Genomic DNA, 15,475 nt, shown 5'->3' on the forward strand with positions numbered 1-15,475 from the left:
GAACTGGCCGAAGACTGCGGCTTGCGTAACAAGCACAAATGCGAATTGCAGAACAAGCAAAAAAATGTGAATTGCGTAATAAGTAAAATTAAGAATTACATAACTAGCAAAACTACGAATTGCATAACAAGAGAAAAAATAATTGATGCAACTGAGGAAGTTGCGGATTGGGTAACAGAGCCAAGTGCTGTTTATGTAATGCGTTAATGTGCAAATTTTGAAGCAAATTGCGGAATTTTTGCAAAATGATTTTGCAAAATCCGGTGGGAATTGCAATATTGTAATGGCGTACTGACGCACAGGAAACTATTAACTATAGCAGAATGGTGAGATCTTACTTTGATTAGTGGTTTAATCACGCCATACGACGCCTTATAGGGGCAAAATTTGCTTGATGAATGTCCGGATTTTCGTCAGTCCCTAAATTGAGGAAGTAATATATTGCCCGTAGCGACGAATGGGGATGCATGTGCGTTAATGTCCTTCCGCCCAAAACTGAATATAACTCGAAGGATAAGGCCAGAATATTCAGTTGACTTTACACAGAGCTGAAAGGCATGAAATGACTAGAAAGTTGACAGGAGTTGAAAGAAGTCGACTGAGAGTGATGGCAAGTTGGACAAATTGCTGTTGGACAAATTGCTATCAAACAATAGCGTTAGGATATTTGATAATACATGGCCAGTCAGTAAAAGGCATTACTACACTATTTTTATAAAACAATAACATGAGAACATTTAATAGTATATGGAGGTTAGATAAAGGCATCACTGCACTACGAAATAGAATGGGCATTGGAATATTACATGAAGTTGATAAATTGTTACTAGTATAATTAACTTTAAGTAAAATTTATCATACTGACAATATTAGTAAGTAGGGTATTTATGAATTAACATAATGATTGTTTAAATTTTAACATATAGCTATAAAAACTATAGTGGCAGATAGAAGGTAAATGGAGATAGGCAACAGTTATAACAACTAATTGTCAGATTGGTAAGTGAATGAAGACATGAAGACCCTTGTTAATATATGATATTACCAGTGATATAATCCAATGCCATATAGCTATACACTTTTGCAAATAAAATCATTTGCGGCACACCATGACAGTGGTTCTGAAATTTTACGGTTTACGGTACCTGCCCATTGCCAGCACATTTTGTTGTTATGGCTGTTCTTTACATATAAACTGAAAATGGCATCTTCGCCGTATAATTTTGGCATTGGATTCCAAGACCCTCTCGGGCATTACTTGCAATGGCGGAAGATATTTCGCAGCGTATCGGTTGGAATCGCCACACTGGGGGATTCGATTTAGCCTGTGGCAAACTACTGGGTTCTATGCTAGGTTTATAGTTTTATAGGACAGATGCCATGTCACCATGCAGTCACAAGTGATCTCAAGCCTCACGACTGTTACTAAGACCACTGCGTACATTGCGGAAATAAAATGAATACGTTAATCCGTGATACTTATATTCTTCGGCATTACCGGTCATCGCAATGACTTGTGATTAGGGCTGGTCCATATCAAGTATGTGAGTGATTTGATTCGGAATGGAGTATATATCAGGCTTCAGGTATAATCTGTGCATGTTCCCGCAAATAAGTTCATGATTATAGCACACCGGACACTCAAACTTTGGCACACTGATATTAAAAGTCAATTGGTTTTTTTTCACTTTGTCTAAAATTCTGAAAAATTAGCTGTGCTTTTGCGTATAGCTTGCTTCGTCGTGTCCTAATTTAGGCATTTTGGCACAATAATTCAACGCCAAGTATTTGCGACAACGAGGCCCGAGCCGTATAGACAACTCCCAGGGGTGTCAAACTCAAATTACGTTGCGGGCCGGATAATTGTTGAACACTAACGACTTTGCGAAAGACGCCCTATCTAGAAACTTGAAGTTAGGAATGCGCTAGTCATATGTATGTGGCAATTCCTACATCGAGGCGCAACTACTCTAGTTTGTGTACGTTGAAATTTGATGAGCTACGAATTTATTGATCCGCTTTAATGTGTGTAAGCTACGACGACTCTCGACTATCAAAGTCGTACCGTTCTCAAGCCTTCCTTATGTGCCAAGATGCTAACATAGATATAATACGGTGGACTGTTCACAATTCAATAGCGTGGAAACGCCGGTGTAAGTTCGTGCCTTTCCGAAACGAGCCGCATTGTCACTGAGTTTCAAATGCATAAATCCGCGCTTCATGGATTGTAGCTATACAAAGTAAAAGGTCGTAAATTTAAGCTCTCAACTATAGGCACTGCAAATCTTATATTTCAGAGAATGCCTACACTGCCCCTCCAAATTGTTAAGGTAAGGAATCATAGTAACCGAAAAAATAGAGGTGACTTCTGTAGTAATGAGGCTGCCCATATGAGCCGTTCGTAAGAAGAATTGCCGTTGCGTAAGCAACAGATATAATCACCCTAAATAACTCTCAATAGAATTAAAAACAAAAATTCCTATATAAAATAGAAAAATACACACATCAGTTTTTGCGAAATTGATGTGTCGAATATTGAGTCCCAGGGTTCACGCTTTCGTTTCATGAGATCGATTGCGTTAGCGCTAAATTGCCGATACTCACTTTCGTGTCGAGTTAACAAAAATGCCGCCATTTTGTATTTCGAATTTGCGCATGGGTTAATGAATGAACAGTCGAATATGCTTTGTAGATTTAGCCGTTGTGTTGATAGCACTTTGTGCTTATCTGGAATTGTCGTATGCATGTTAGTAGTTAGCTATACCATCAGGTTGCTTTACCGAAAATGGTGCCACCATTTTTCCATGTATGCGAACTTTTGCAGTGAGCTGAAGTATATGTAATATATGTGTGTATGCATATTGCATATCCATGCCATGTATGGTGCCCACATGAATTGTACATTCAGTTGTAATATCCAATGACTACCAATGCAGACATCATGAATGTGTCCTCTAGTGTTGGCTAATTTCTGGCTCTACCAATGTAAAGCCACCAGCAGTCCAGCACTCTCGAATCACAGCCCAAAACGAAGCATCCAGTATCAGACTATATCCACAAAACAGTATATTGACGATTGATTGCGGGAGGTGCTAAAGTATTTCGGCATTGAAGGGTGATGTTCGCATGTCCCCCTGGAAGCTCTTGACCTTATAATGATTGGATCGGCTGCTTGCCACAGTTGCAAAGTATACAGAAATAAAGCAGTGCAATAAAATGTGATTGACTGCTAGCCGAAGTTGCAAAGTATACAGAAATGGAGAAGCCAAATGAAATGTGCTGGAATAGCTCCATGAAGTCGATGAACTAAAGATGAAAAGAGTCAAGAGTATAAAGATATTGCATTCGGAGTCTTGCCCACGACGAACCCTCAACAAACGCCGCCTTCTGTTGGAATGCCTGATCCTTGAATCGACACGAAAGTATTTGATGATGTAAAGTACTCAACAAGGGGTCGGTTTCTGGACTGATTTCGGTTCGATACCTGCAGCTGGAAGACTGGAGAACTCTTATAATACACGAGTCTGCAAGTTGGTCAACTTGAACTCCGAGTGTATTTTTTGTAACATCTATTGGCATGTTTCTTGTATATTGCATATGCTTGTGTGTCGAGGCAGGAAAGGCCTTCACATTTATATGTGTAAACTAACCTTGAAGTATTGAAAAGTTATCAATCATGCATGACATATTTATAGGCCTAGCTTTTACTCGTATTCTGATAGACCCGTACGGGACGATGTTTATAGAAGCGCCCTATTTTTGTGTCCATAATTGGTTGATTATAATTGGAGTATTTGGTTGTATTAAGGTTTCAGATTACACGTATTAAGGGCTAGCTTAGAACGTTGGACCTAATGGTCATTGGCTGTTTGGAAACAAGACAATATTACAACTACGGAATACTTTAATCACCATTTACGACTGTGAAAAATCTCAAATCAACATCTACAGATCTACGAACGTCGTCAGTACTACACAAGAGAGCAAAGAGTGTCAACTTTGTCCTACGAAGTATCCCGAACAAGTGTGGACTACTCGCATAACAATCGTTATTGGAGCTGCACTATAAAAACTAAATTGGTGGCCTGTACGGGGACACTTCCGGTGTTCAGACGTTGACCAATCGATGCTTTCTAAAACGATCATCGTAAAACTTGTACTTGTCGTAGCCTTGCTGTCATCGTCTGTATCTCTTCTGATTACATTGGCAGCAATTTATCTGCACGTATCGTCTGGAGCGTTTTCTAATCTGTTGAACGTGTTTTTGGGATCCAATAGCAGCGAACCCACTGCTTACATCCAACCCACGAATACGCCGCAAGGACCTACAGTCTTTTTCAACGCATCCTCACCTGATCTAATATTTGTTAACAGTACTTCCTCTAGTCAATAGAGGGTACTATGCGAAGAATGTTGAAAGCATTTAAAAGGAAAAAGTCGTCAGAAGCGACAAATGAACTTAAACAGGGCATTACCCTGCTTAAAGCAACACAAAAACGCCACGAAGACGTTCGGAGACAAGAAAGACAACTTGCTAAAGATGTGGCTGAACAAACGGAACTATTAAAAGAGGTGAAGACAGCTTTACCAGAAACTATGAAGGGTCTGGAGAAGGCAAAGAAAGAGGTTCGAAAAGCTCAAGCGAACCTCAAAGCTGTTTGTGATGCCACAACAAAAGTTAGCGGGAAGGTCTCCACCGACGTGCTGAATGACATTCTTACGTCAGAGTTTGAGCTCGGAAAGTCGCATGCACAGGCTACGCGAGATAGGATCCAACCTCCCGTTTTTACAGTATCTCCAGATGCACCAGAATATGATCCTCCAGCTTACGTTCCTCTCGCTGAGCTGCCGTCTGGGCACGTAAAACAAGGACCCACAATGACGGTTCGCAAGGGTCTGGATTGTCATACTGTAACGGCCGTCTATCCTAAGCTACCACGTTCCGGCTCGACCGCGTTGTCAGATTCTGGCAGGGGAACGACTCCATGTTTCCATGTGGAAGGTGGGGCGCGTGCCAAACAGAAAAATCAAAACCCCGTGGAAATGCCAAGCCTGATCAGACTTGGGGGGAGCGAGCCCCCCCCCCCCCCCCGTTGCGTCGAAACCAAAAAAGAGTCCCTTAGATAAGTATATGGGGTATCGAGGATGGCAGGAACGTCGTAACGAGGAGAAGGATTCTCGAAGACGAGCGGGAAGTGCGGATGGCGAATCCCGACGGGTGACCTTCCGAGAACAGGGTGACACTAGAGAAGATGCGGAAGAAACTGGAGACGACGATTACGATACTCGAATGCGAGTATTGGCTCGAGAAATAAAGGAGATTGGGAAGTCTCTCCGAAGTTCCAAAAATTCGTCTGATGAAGATACGGATGATGGCCGACCTAACAACCCGACTTATCCAAATATGCCTCGTTTTACCTCTACCCCCAATGATCGTAGCAGAAGGCCAGGGCAACAACAGCTGCACCAATATCCCGGTGTTACGGTCCCAATGCTCAACGTGCCTGTTAAAATCCAATCAGAAAAAGAAATGCTTCAGCTTATGATGGATCCCGGGGACATGCCACTGCTAAAGTGGATGGAAAATTCGATGCGACGAATACGCCACGGTTCCGGGAATACGGATGTGGATGTTATATTGGCTAATGCGTTGCAAAAGAAATTAAGGGATGCTGGCCGACACAAGCAGGCTACTCCACTTGGAATTTTTTTTAATACCAATTCGGGGGAAGCAGAATGGGAATCGGTGATGCGATCTCTTTCCTTATCCAATCCACAGCGACTACCAGAAGCGCTTCGATTAATGTTACGAGGATGGGAAGAGGATAAAACTTGGCGGGATGTTTCGGATGTTTCGCAACTTGTTTGGAACTCTGAGTTTCTGGATGAACAAGAGACGCGCCCTTGGAACCAGGAAACAAAAGAAGTGCGTAACACAAAGCCATCTTTACCGCCTGCACAGTGCACACTCGTCCCGAGGTAATAGCCAAGTGGCTTGGACGGAACCTCAATACCCTGATCATCCACGTCGATATAATGCTTCATATTGGACGGATGATGAACTGAATCAAGGTATTCGACTCTCGATCGCTTGCGGGAGCTGATTGATCCGGTAAATCAGCTCCCAGATAATTTATTACCCCCAACACACAAAAACTGTACATAACTCTTCTTTACCCTTATTTACATTTCTTGATACGCCGGATGACCCATTACAGCCCGATTTACGGAATTGTTCGGAGGCCAATTGTTGTATTTGATTGATACAATAACGGGTTCGAAATTCCTAGCTGACACGGGAAGCATCCCCAATTTGATAATGAAAAAGGTCGTTATTACTAAATACCCACAAAACTGGGAGGAACGTCAACCAATAGACATGGAATTGACAGGAATAGGTGCCTCGTCCCAAGTTGATTCCTTGGTAGAGATTAATTTTGATGGTCTGTCCGTTCCATTTGTGACCGGATTAAGAGTTCCATTTAATATCATAGGGTTGAAATGGATTGAACGAGTACAGCAATTACCAAGCATGGTAATTGGGTTGAAAACACCGTCTAATGCGATTGAAGAGTTGTCTTTAGTAACTCTACATGATGGGATCTCATGAGATCAACGGGACGGAACCAAAGTCGGAAGCAGTCCTCGCGACACTGTAACCGATGATGGGGTTGATGGAAGCTGCAAATCAAATAAGCGTCGAGCCGGCACGCTGGCGGTCGCCGATGGCCGTTGCCGATGGCGCAAGTACCGAGATGGTAATCACCACTGGTGCGAACGACGAGTTGAAAAGCGCAACTAACGTCACACAAAACCTATGGGAAACTCCAAGTGTCGAGTCAGGAATCCCTGCTGGCACTATTCTTGAAGACGTCGAGTGTGGAATCCCCGCTGGCGCAAATGAGGACCAACACGAGAAAATTGGTCCTGACAGCTCTCGTAGATGCATTTGTCCGAACGATTGTAACTGTTCGGCCCATAGTAGCAATACGACAGCCAATGTCTTACCTACTTTCCGAAAAGGTAACCAGAAAGCAGCTGTTGCCGGTCAATCGGACATATATCCGGATATGATCGACGAGGGGTCTGGGGATTTTAGGATGCACGTCTCCCCTGAAACAGGGCCCCGGCGGCGACTGGGTCCGTTGGCGTGACGGTAGGCGTGGGCACACGCCGAGATCAGAGGTTAGATTGAATAGGTAGGGAATCCCCGCTGACAACGAAGAACCTCGCCCTCTCTCCACCAACAACAAAACCCCGTTCATCACGTTACCACAACAAGGGACCAGTTCAAGCGTTAAGACGGAACTCAAGAGTATCATTGTCGCCATGATCTTTGTAATGACTCAGTGGATGGATATCATCCCTGGGAAGGAATTTGCGGCGTCATATAAAAAAATTGGGGTTGCAAATGAGAATCGAAGAAATCAAGAACGTCATGAAAAGGTGCGATAGAGTAATAGTCTCAAACTATGGTTTGGCGGCTGCACATGGACATACAAAATGGTTGCCCCCTCCGCACTGTAAATATAAAGGCAACGAGATATTGTACCACATGACGACTGAAAACAATGCAAGACAGATAATGTTCGCAGGCATTAAACGAATGAACAGGAGATTCATTCATTTGAGCAAAACGATAACGAAGAAAAGCAAAAAAGCGGAATGTGGTAATTTGCATGAAAGCAGCAGATATAAGGAATGAGGGACTCGTACTGCTGCAATCAAACGTACAAGAAGTGGTGTTGTGCGAAGGCCCTATACCACCCACAGTCATACAAAAGATGTAAAGCTGTTTTTAGCAGAGTGTAAATATGTGATATAATAAGGGTGAACGGACAAAACTCTTATAATGGGAGCAAACGGAAAAAAGTAAAACCTCGTAACTAGAAAAAATGCTGTGTTAGCATTTTCTAACTCGTGTGGAAAAACGAGAGAATAAGAAGAAAAAAGATTAAACGATAGAGTGAAAAAGGAGTTTGAATTAAATGATCACGGGGAAACATGATTGATGACGTGTTTCATAAGCACGTGTAAAGCGGGCGTATAGTTCATGTGTTCCAAAAATTGAATCGTTCAGGTACTCGATTTTGTTCCGCAATATATCTTAGAGTGGCTTATTAGTTATTAGTAGGGCTGGGCAAAATCGAGTAACTGAGTGATTCGATTCTGAATCATGAAATATGCTTGAGGTTGAGTCCAGTATTCGAGTATCACTCATGGTGACGTCAAAAACATAATGTAATATGTCACAGTTTAAATGTGTACCTCTTATGCGATCAGAAAGAATATAATGCCGGTTATCCTTCATATTAAAGATGCTTTGATATTTTTTCGACCGTAGAGACTTCATTGCACTTGGTGACAATGTTGTGGGATGATCCTGACTTCGGAAATGTGCTATTTTCAGTAACGTTCGTGGCTTTGTACTAGATGTTTAGTATGTTACGATACGGCCAATCAAGGTTTCAAGGCTTCAACAGTGAAAATTAGTCTCAAACTCTAATTCGCGTTGATAAATTAACTTTCACTGGCCAGGAGCGTATAATTTCAGTGCTCGAAATAATCGTCTTTTACTACTCTACTCTACTCGACTCGAATCATTAAAATTAATACTCGATTCAGATTCGAGTATTCGAATCATTGCGGCAAGCCCTAGTTAATAAACGGTGACCGATTATTATGTACTACGAATTCAAAGTCGCTAACTAATTATTGCTGTGAACATCTGAAGAGACTCCAGTGATTTTTAGTTCCTAAATTAATGTTGAAGTTTTATGCGCCAATAAGACAAAAACGTCCATGATCGAGAGTTTTCAATGATAACGGGCACTAATGAAAACCACGTATGATCATATTTCTCGAGAATGTTCTGTTTGATGCCCGTTTTTTCAGTTCTTTTCACGTTGGCCCCGCATCAGACAACTACCGGCTTCATATCGGCGGTTATTCGGGTAACGCCACGGATTCTATTTGGATGCAAAGGAATAGGCAAACCCGACTCAATAACCAACAGTTTTCCACGAGAGACGCGGACAACGATCAATCGACCAGACGGCATTGCGCTGAAATTAGAAAAGCGGGATGGTGGTACAACGACTGTATGAATGCGAATCTCAACGGGAAATACGACCTCATCGATTTGCCTGGTATTGCTTGGTATCATCATACAATTAACAAATACATGTATATGACGTTTACGGAAATGAAATTTAGGAGTAGCTTGTGAATATCTTCAAAGTAAGTAGCGTGGCTCCCAAAAACAAAATAATTCAGTAAAGAAACATTTCGGATTTGTGACATGGGCTGTGACGATACTATTATCCGTAAAAGAGGTGACAAGACAATCTACATAGCTGCACTGCGTTTTACTTTAGAATTGGAAAGAGAAATCTATTTAGTAGTTGATAATTGTACATTCGTAATTCCGTTCAATATCGAAGCTTTTGGCTATTTTTGTCGCTATTTTTCTAACATATCAGACAAATATGTGATATGTTATGCTTAATAAAAAGGCAATAGTTCTCAGTTCAAAAACGGTGTTATGTCGACGTGTGCAACCAATCCTCGAATTTTCGAGTTGTCGAGCAGAAGGAAAATTGTGTCGCTACATCGTTGGGTTGAACGTCTGAGTCTGTCTGAGAACGATTCTGGATTTTTTTTTAAATGTTGCAGGTTTATCTTGGTTCAGTCGTCATCCGATACACGTATGCATGAAAGTTTAGTATGCATAAGGGGGCTTTTCTCGGGAGTCACGGAAAAGAATATTGCCGTACTGCAGAAGGACCAATGTGGGCGAAACATCATGAATTCAAAAACCACAACCAGGAAAACTTAAAAATGCAACATAGAAAACTTAACCCAAGTTAACATTTAATATGCAAATGCCTTCAACCAATTAAGTTACCATATATTATATGGAAATGAAAATAACTTCATGCCGATCGTTTTTTCGTTTCTGCTCTATTTTTAATAACATTTTACTAATTTCATGCCATTTAGGATACCGGTTAACCGTGTTATTGAAATATTTACCAGAAATACAGAGAGAAAGAGGGAGAAAGAGAGAGAGATTTAATTATTAGACTTGGGAGCCATTAGCGACAAATGGAAGATAGATCATTTCGTTCTATTCGCTACAAGATCGTTTCAAATTAATAGATTCCAAATCGCAGCATTTCTATCTTATTCGTCGTACCTTAGCGTGCATGACAGTTGTGCACTGTACATAAGGTTGCATTTAAAACAAACGGTATTTTAAACCACTTTGTCTAAAACCTGTTTTAAACAGTTTTTTAAAAAATGCCTTTAAAAAAATTGTGTTTATTCAAGTTATAAAATTATGCCATAATTGTGTAAATACTTTTCAAAAACATGCTGCATGAGCCTACGGACAATTATACCCGATCTAGCCGACGTATATCGATATGGGATGATTGGAACCCTAAAAATAGTCGGTTCAACATTAATAGCACAGATATTTCGTCAAAGGAGCTATATTTACCCTATATTTTTAATTGACAATGTCATTCCACTATGGCGTCACAATTAAATATTCGTGACGTCATGGTTCAAAAAAAAAACTATTTTTAAATTAGGGCCTTGTTTTAAACATGTTTGTTTTACATGGATTTTTGTTTTAGATGCAACCGTAACTATATATGTCTATTTTTACATTTCTTAAGTAACAGGTGTTTAACATCTTATAGCTCGGTGAAACTGTAGGCCAGGGTCCCAAACTCAAATGTGCTCGCCGGCCAATTTCCCAGTTTTTGATGACGCCACCGGCCGCAGCATCAAAGTTGAGGTATTTAATGTCTTTCCAAGTTTGACGAGATGAGATTGTCAAAAGGAAAGTGAGACGACCCATGAGACTGTGATTCTATGCATCGCGAATATATGATTTACCACTATAGCAATTTTACCTGTACTATAAAGTTCACATTTATAAGTATTTGAAAACAATTGTTGTACTCAGTAGAGAGTGAGCCTAATTTAAAGTTATGAGATAAAGACACCATGCGAGAGGACAAATGCATCATGTCATCAAAAAAGCTGTTGCGTTATGAATGTGCATCTAGCAGACATTTGACGTGCCACAACTATAGCTAAATTGTGTTAGAATTTAACAATGATTGATCTGATATCACACCATTTGAGCAGTGTAGTCTAATCCAGGTTTCAAGTATAATCCTGATAAGTAGGGTATTGGTCATGTCATTGCCAAAGTCAAATCGAAAGAGCGTTAGATTTACCTTCAATGTTGGAACCAATATTCCCTCTAAGCTGCGCGCGTGCGCAAATGCGCAGTGCTGACACGGTCTCTGCGCCCAGAAAATCGGAAGTGATGACCTACGCACTGTTGTCCAAGGGTCTGCGCAGTGAGTTGGTGAGTGTGCGCACACTCGTCAAAAATTAGAGGGAACATTAATTCGAACAGATAAATAACGACATAAATAAAATAGCCAATATGTCATAGTAATAGAAATGTCCAATCTCCTAACAACCCGTTAGTATTACTGCGGTGTAGCGTACCATTACGTCGCTCGCCACTATTAAGTGGCGTTATTAACATGGATAAAGGAGCTCAACTGTATGCGGGCTACAGAATGTCAATGGTTGCCATAACGACTTGCTTAGATAGCGAAATACCAAGCTACGTCTTTCTGAACTGAAGGCAGGGCTTCGGAGAAGCCTTAAATTTGCATTGCTCCAGCTCCGGCTCCGGAGCTTTCTTCTATCATACAATAGCTCCGGCTCCAGCTCCGGATCCGCATTATTACCACTGCTCCGGCTCCAGCTCCGGCTCCGGCTCTGAAAACTATCGAAGGTGTCTGTCTATATCAGGGGTGGGTAACCCACGGCCTCCGGGCCATATGTGGATTTTGATGACTAAAATATCAGTTCCGGAGCATTGGCAGCCAGGGTCCTGTCACATTTTTAGTAAATCGTCTTACATTCTAATAAACTAAAAGAGTAAGTAAAATTTTTCTTCACGCTTCGCACGTTTAATTGTCACACGATTTCTTTCTCTGTATCCGACATGGGTGTCGCCGTGCCGGCTTGTGACGTCATAATGAATACTAGGCAATTGTCGAGAACATCGCAGTTGCACTAGAACGCACTTTACTCCATGCCATTGCGATTATATTATTCAACTTAACTGTACTACGAGCAATATGGGCGGATATCACGACATCATCAATAGAAATTCGATTTGTACCAAATTGTTCAATTGGCCAGTGGCTTGACGTTCGGTACTGGTGCACTCGTTACCAGTCCATCCGGTGTCGATCAAGCTTATCGGAATATAATATTTTCATGTTTAAACGAATCGGATAATCGAATCAAACACTGCGCCATGCGCATTGCGCCATGCCCATAACAAATTAAACTATGCAGTAAGTAGGCCTACATTGCACAATGCACATTTACAAGTTACAGTGCGTGATAATCCGGGAATACTAGAGTATGAAGCAGACATCAAGAATGAATTTACGAAACGGATGATTACAAATTGGAAATCGCGATTCAAATCAGTATTTTTTCTCCAATATATAATACCATGGGGCCCTGACATCGCATTGAGTAGCTCGCACCGCGACAATTGTTTGCTAAGTGTAGCGGCGTTTTGGGCTACTCCTCTACCATCCCATATTTACGCTCGAAAATTCTCACTGGAGTGAATGATGATCATGCGCGGTAATGAATTCCAATTCGCATGTAAAATTGCAGACACAATAACACTGTCCAATTTCGCGGCGTGATTAAAGAACTATCACGAAAGAACGAGTATTTGCTCATCCGATTCATAGCAACGATGAGATGGAATTTCTCGGCTCGTGCTCGTCATATCTACATGTGCAACGAAATCACGTTTTTATCCTCTCTCCCATTTCGCATAATACACAGTGATCATTATTTTCGAACCGTACAATTGACCAACAAGGTTGTGCAGGTGATGAAATTGCGGGTATTCCGAATACCCACAATATTCACAGGCATATTTAGCATACCGAGGTTCGGCACTCATGTATGAAAATTGAACATTGAACATATGACTGCTCTGTTGTTAAATCCTAAGGAACATGGTTAGTCGGAAAAGGTAGCGCCGAAGAGGAAAAGATTCTTAATTTCGCGATGGCCTGCTGTTGAATTATCCGAACTCAGCAGATATGGTTGTAGCATATATAATAGCATCTTATGAAATACGTCGGAGCAGGAGCTACCCCTCAAATAACTGGCTCCAGCTCCGGCTCCGGCTCCGGCTGAATTTTATGTGGAGCTCCGGCTCCGGCTCCGGCTCCAGCTCCGGTAAAAATGCACGGCTCCGGGGCTCCGGCTCCGGGCTCCGGCTCCGGCTCCAAAGCCCTGACTGAAGGTACTGAAGTTTATGAGCACTTTGAGCAGTCTTTCGGTTTTTGAAGCAATTTAAAAGTGAAGTATATCTGTTCAGATGAGAAAAAAAATATGTGACACTAAATATTGTCACGTAATTGAAAATCTAAAATATCGACGCGGGCCGAGTGTTTGAGATTCCAAAAAAAACCTCGCAAATGTGGTGTCAAGATGTCCTCATCCCACAACATGGGAGGCGATAAAGCCTTCGCCCGAAATGACGACTGCATGTTCTCCAATACCTGCAATCTCCACATGCTGTGTTGTTGCTGTTGGAACAGCATATAGTCTTGACCCCTACGAATAAGCATATGCAATGTTTTGACGTATTCGGTGATGGACAGTTCGATTGCCCTTGTGGGAATTAGATCACTGAGTTGATTGCAGCTGGTTCTTAATTGTATTTGAGAGTTCTCGACTAGTAGCACGGACCACTTGTAGGATTATTTTAAGACATTGCTTACGCGGATGAGATGGCGAGGACAAGCCTAGATAAACTCCAACACTTAGGTAGGAATTCTTGAGTCTACCTCGATCGGACTCGAACCCGCAACCCATTGGCGTTGCAGCGGTTTACGCGGTGTAGATTTCATTTGTCACAGGATATATTGTTTTGGTTTACGTTTGTTTGTTTATTTTTGTGGTATTCATGGTGTTTGTCGACTGCTATGGTCATTTACACCAGGCCGATATTCTTCATATTTTCCCGTAACTGCCGACTTATAGCACGGCCCACCTCTAGGCTTTTGTAAGACACCGCTGACGCGGATGAGGTGGTGAGGAGGAGCCTAGGGAAACCTACGTTTACGTTTGACGTAAGTTGTAACAAGCATGGCCGAATCCGATTATGATGATGACGATTTCATACGATAAGGGAAGTCATTTCGAAAATTCATTAAGAGTGAGTATTGGACCTCTTTCTTGTTGCGTGACATAAATTCAGTGATCCAGCTGGACTAGGCCAATTGCGCATATGTTCTCTGATTGACGAATTCGCAGTGACACGCGTACCTAAGTCTAAATTATGAGCAATCACGGTTATAATGACTCGTATACAGTCTGGGTCAGGCATGCCGAACGAATTTATATTATCCGCTATTCAATACTCAGCTAAAAATGGTGGTTATGTTTGGCACATTTCCATTAAGATGAGAGGCGACGAGGCAATACTGTAATTGGTTTTGAAATTCAAGCCGCACGTGCTCCGGACAAAGACGCATAATGAATTAGATGGAATCAAAGTAATATTATACTGTATAAATATCAATATGAATAATATTTTCGTAAAAGCGAAATATATATTTCATGCCTTCTATTCGGAAAGCTTTAATGATGCTCTGCTAAAAGAGGTTTGAACGCCCAAGGCCGAAGACCACTTCCTCGCGATTAGGACGTGCAGTTTGCTGCTAGATGAGGATACAGCAGTGCCAAATGTTTTACTGTGATGAAACAAGTGATGGGCGACAATCAATGCGATATTAAAGACACCACGCAACCGGTTACCGAAACGACATTGGCCGATAACTTTCATGAAAATATATTTGTGACTCGGAAGTTAGAATCTATCTCGGGTCGAGCACCATTAAAATTCTGTCTTCTTAACTTTTGTGATTTTTTTGTTCTTGCCCCTAAATTTATTCACCCACCTCTCTCTCTCTCTCTCGCTCCCTCTCTTTGTCTCGTTGTAATAATATAATACTTCTATCTGAGAAAACGTAATTAAAGAAACGTAAGTAAGTAAATCACAAAATATAACCAGGTAGAAGTAGATGCAGCGGAATATTAGATTTGCTCGAGTAATTACTGCAAGCAGAAGAAAACTACTTGCGTAATTCCAAAAAGTAGAAGTACTTCGTTACTAACCGCCGTTAGTGAGCATATAGGGCAACGTTTGATTTGCCCCATTTGCAAAAGGTTCACGTAAAAATCCTCCTTATCTGCTCTGAACTTGAATATGATTTGCGTTACATCGGTACATCTCATTATCACCAATTACAATCATGTTGATACAAGCAGGGCTGCGGTGTCGGTAAATTTCAACACCGACTCCGACTCCACACCTTTTCAATGGACCGAC

General features: G+C 41.5%; 1 long non-coding RNA gene across 2 annotated transcripts in view; it reads left to right on the top strand.

Annotated features, from left to right (window-relative positions):
• The first annotated feature begins 2,594 nt into the window (after nucleotides 1-2,594).
• LOC145452464 (uncharacterized) overlaps nucleotides 2,595-15,475 on the top strand; it is a 258,146-nt gene continuing 245,265 nt past the window's right edge. For both annotated transcript variants that reach the window (XR_013919381.1, XR_013919379.1), the window contains exon 1: nucleotides 2,595-3,808. This is a non-coding gene — a long non-coding RNA (uncharacterized LOC145452464). The remainder of the gene's footprint in view (nucleotides 3,809-15,475) is intronic.

Source organism: Botryllus schlosseri, chromosome 12, assembly GCF_051294905.1.
Source record: "Botryllus schlosseri isolate E-star chromosome 12, Bs_hap1, whole genome shotgun sequence".
In the NCBI taxonomy this organism is placed as follows: Eukaryota; Metazoa; Chordata; class Ascidiacea; order Stolidobranchia; family Styelidae; genus Botryllus; species Botryllus schlosseri.